We start from the raw sequence: 4502 nt of genomic DNA on the forward strand, positions 1-4502 counted from the left end.
TTGTTTAAAGGATTATTTGGATGGAACGGCTCGTAAGCAATATATCACCACCCTAGAAGATGCAATTGATGCCGATTTGGAAGCAAACTTACACATTGAAGAAGTCGAACTTGGAATATCCCCTCCAAACGAAGAAGGCGAAGATGATGAAGAAGAGATGGCAATGTAGTTTATTTTATAACTTTATTTCAATTATCGTAAACTTTGTTTCAATTATCGAACTTGAAGTTTTTAAGTATTTGAATTTATCGAACTTGAAAGTTTTTAAGTATTTGAATTTATCAAACTTGGAAGTATTTAAGTAATTCAATTATGTTGAGTTAATTAAGTATTTCAATTAAGTATTTGAATTTATCGAACTTAAGGTTTGATGCTTTCTCTTTGATTATCTCTTGATTCTAGTTGCTTGATGTTTCTTGTCTTTGATCAATGGCTTCTAAGCTTGCTTAAATACACCTTGAATCACTTCTGAACGTTAGTGATAATTAATGAAGATAATATAGCCGTTTAAGTGTGAAAACATTTAATAAAAATGCTTGGAGCATGGGGGAATCGGTACCCTCTCATAGGGAATCGGTTTCCTCTCATAGGGAATCGGTTCCCTAAATGTAAAATTCAAATATTTCGACCGTTGAATAGGGGGGAATCGGTACTCCTATGGGGGAATCGGTTCCCTCCGAGCATTCTGGAAATCTCGGAGCCAAACCATTCAGTGAGGAATCGGTACCCCCTTGGGGGGGGGGAATTGGTTCCCTATGAGCAATCTGGAATATTAAAATCGGTTTTTTTATAACCGGTTTTTTTAAAACCGAAACCGATTACACCGGTTAGGATATCCGGACCTCCAAACCGGTTAGAAACCGAACCGATTATTTTATAAACCGGTTTTTTTTCTATGGGAAAAAACCGGATCGGATAAAAACCGATCCGGATCGGATTGAAATCCGAATTATGTGCAACCCTAATGACAACAATACATTCTAGTTCAGCACAAGAGTTTATGGTGGCTAATTATGTGGGACTGTATTCTTTTCAAACAACATTCCAGATCCACTGAATGAGCATATGCATGTATCTTCGACTGATCGGCTGGCTCATTGCATTAATAGTTCATATGAACAACAATGTCAGATGATGTCAAATTCGATGGCATTGATCTGGCTGAAAAGAACTAGGTTTCTGCCCTCTTTCTACTCCGGTACATTTGTCTTGTGGCCTCGCCTTAAGTTGATTGTTTGAAAGTAGTTAAGAACAAATGCTGAAAACGGCTAGGAAAAAGTTGAAAAAACTTGAAAACTGACCGACTCAAACCAATCTGTTGCCCATGCTAATGGTGGATTGTGGAGCAACCTTAATTTTGCCCCAGACTAGATAATGTAAAAGAGACTGCACCGCTAATTATCATGGATTAAAATTTAGAAACCTAAAACGTAATCAAGTGATCAACTTGCCCTTGTTGAAAACAAATGATGTTACTTTAATTGGATAGCATGTTTCAAGATTGACTGTTGGCGACATCAAATATAACCGTTAGGGTTGTAAAAATGAGAATGTCTGTTAAAAAATTTAAAAATTCTAACTCAGAATAGCATCTAGGAAGAGGCTCCAACATATTATACAACATGTAGCAGTCAACAGCGAATTGAAATGGTGAAGATAACTGGATTTTGCATGCATTACCTGCTGGCATTAGTGGCAGAGACATCATTATCCTCTTCGTCACCATGCTGAATTTTTGCAATTTCAGCTCGAGCACTTTCCATGATCTGCCTCTTCTGCATTTCCAACTCCCTATGGAAATCATTCTTACCTTCTCTAATTCCAACATTTGCTGTCTTTTACTATTCTCGATCTTTTCATATATATTGCTGAATTTATGGATTGATTTTGCAAGCAATCGGAATGAAGAACCTTCGTCATATTGCCTTCCAAATCTTCTCTTTTTAGGTGGCAGTCCATCAGAGATGTCCTCATCGCTATCAGCAGATTCTGAATTTGCTGGACTATCTCTCATTTCGTCCATACCATTTGCACAGCTTGAGCAAACCCTAGGGTTGACGAATACAGACTCACCCGAGTCCAAGCCACAAGCCAGTCCACCCTGCTGCGGAGGAGTTGACATTAACATATCCATCTTCCTGAAATAAACCCATTTGCTAGAGGTTGGCACCAATCTCTGCCAGCATAGCCTCCTTCTCCTTCTTATACTTCTTCTTCAACTTATCCAATCGATTGCCACACTGAGTGTCAGTCCTTTCAATCTTTGAAACCTCTGAAACTTTCTCTGCAACTTCTTTCCATTCTTCGGATCGAAGACTCTTCCTCCAACGTTGCAAGAAACTGTCACCCCATGCATCTAGTAAAATAAATGTCTCACATTCAGTCCAGTCCGTAAGAGAGTTCCTCCCACCATGAGATGGCTTTGGCACTGATAGCAATGGAGCTGCAGCTGCTGGTGCTGGCACTGGTATGCAAGGGTGTCGAGGAGCAAATTCATAACTGGACACCAAATTCTTCAATTTCCTCTTTTTTGGGTGCCTCTCCAAGTCAACATCGTTGTTGTTCTCATTATAGACTTTAGGTGTATCACCATCTTCATCATCATCATCATCCTCGTCGTCCTCGTTGTCTTCATCATCCATGTTTTTTCCTACACACCGAACACCATTATTTTGGTCATGGTTCTTCTCTTCCCCTCCCAAATCCTCCTCATCTTCTTCATCATAATCATCATTAACATTTCGGTTCCCAGTTGATCTAGAATATGGAAGATTTCTTACAGAAAACTTTTGGCTATTCAAAGAACCATAACCCTGCTGGTGACTAACACCATATGGATTATCATCGTCAATCTTATCCATTAAAACCGAAGACTCGACTCAGTGGTGATAAACTCCAAATTTGTATATAGAAAAAACAAAATTAGAAACAGAAAAACTACAAAAGGATACTTCTCCTACACCTTAGTAGCTCCAAACCCAAAATTCGTCGTTCCCATGCAATCAAGTTCGAAGAACAATATAACAATCATTTTCTTTTTCCTAAAACTATCCCAGAAACTTTCATCGAAACTCCTACACTTAGGAGAAAAAGTACGTCCCCAAGGTTCTAAAACCCTTTTGAATCTTTTCTCTTCATAAAAAGAAAGATATTCAAAATCTACCTTTCTACTCTACATTGAATCAAACAACAAAACACTTGAAAATACTAAAAAAATCAACATTCTCAGATGTAAATCACAGAATTCTAAATCATACCTAATATAGAAAAAGAAACCGTTCATTATACAAAGATTTTTTTTAAAGGAGCTAAATTCAAGTTCCTTTTGATCGATAATTTTTACGACCCAGCTCGATCGTCGATTTGTCTTTTCCAGATATATGACACCGGGCGATACATCATCAAATTCAATAAAAGCCATAAATATTTAATAAAATCAGAATCCAATTTCAAGGACAAAATGAATCAAAACTTACCTGAAAAAAGCGCTCAAATTCCTTAAACTACTTTTCAACATCAAATCCAAATTGAAGCTCTAAGAAGCCTCGAACTCATACAAATTTAAGGCAAATGGAAACTTTTTATTTTTTCTTGGAAGAAAATTAAACACTTGAGAGAAAACAATACATTGTGATGGCGGAGAAAAGCTTAAGAAAATAGGAAAATATATAGATGTGTGTGCGCGCGCGCGAGATAAAAAGAGGATCGCTGCTATTATACGCTTTGTGCGTGTTTTATTTCTCATGATAGCAGGCCTTGAAATTTATAAGCCCACGAGTCAACGGGGCTTACGGCTGATTGTCTTATTTTTATTGGATTGAAATCAGAATAATAAACTCAATGAAAATTTAAGTTTGGTACTCCATGATTTTGTTTTATTTTAATTATTTTTATTATACATTTTCAAAAATGAATGGTGTTCTTTATTTTGTACAAGTATATATAAAATATCCCTTTGAATCAAATGTGAGGAAGAAGTTAAATTTATTAGATGTTCAAATAACGTTCGACAATTTCTTCTCCTAAAGTTAGCAAATTAAGAAAATAATATTAAAACGGAAAGCACGTGATGCAACTCCTGGCATCCCAATGTGGTTACGATGTCGTGCGCCACAAACAAACAGAAGAATTTCAGGCACTTCGATACACTGCACGCCACGTGTGGTAGACCCACTTAGGGGAGCAGTTAACTATGCAATTTTGTTCCGTCAGATCATCTGACTTTTCCACAGCGAATCTTTCGAATTTCAGCCGTTGGATTGCACGAGGTTTTACACCGAAACGGAACCAATCTTCAGCCCCTTTATGCATATTATTGTTATTATTTGTGGTAATTAATTATTTTTACTGAATTGTTATGTTATATATAAAAAGAAGAGCCGAGTCAAGCTAAACGACAAAATGAAACTGTAAAATAAAGAGGTATGTGACCGTGAGGAATCATTACTAGGAGCGAGGTCTTGTATAGTGGAGTCCACCTTTTTCGGGCCCACTAAATCATA

At 37.1% G+C, this 4502-nt stretch overlaps 1 pseudogene; it reads right to left on the reverse strand.

Moving 5' to 3' along the window:
* Positions 1-1595: 1595 nt before the first annotated feature.
* On the reverse strand, positions 1596-3309 carry LOC120133338 (annotated as a pseudogene).
* Between the last annotated feature and the right edge of the window lie 1193 nt (positions 3310-4502).

Source organism: Hibiscus syriacus, unplaced genomic scaffold, assembly GCF_006381635.1.
Source record: "Hibiscus syriacus cultivar Baekdansim isolate YM2019G1 unplaced genomic scaffold, ASM638163v2 tig00110578_pilon, whole genome shotgun sequence".
Lineage (NCBI taxonomy): Eukaryota > Viridiplantae > Streptophyta > Magnoliopsida > Malvales > Malvaceae > Hibiscus > Hibiscus syriacus.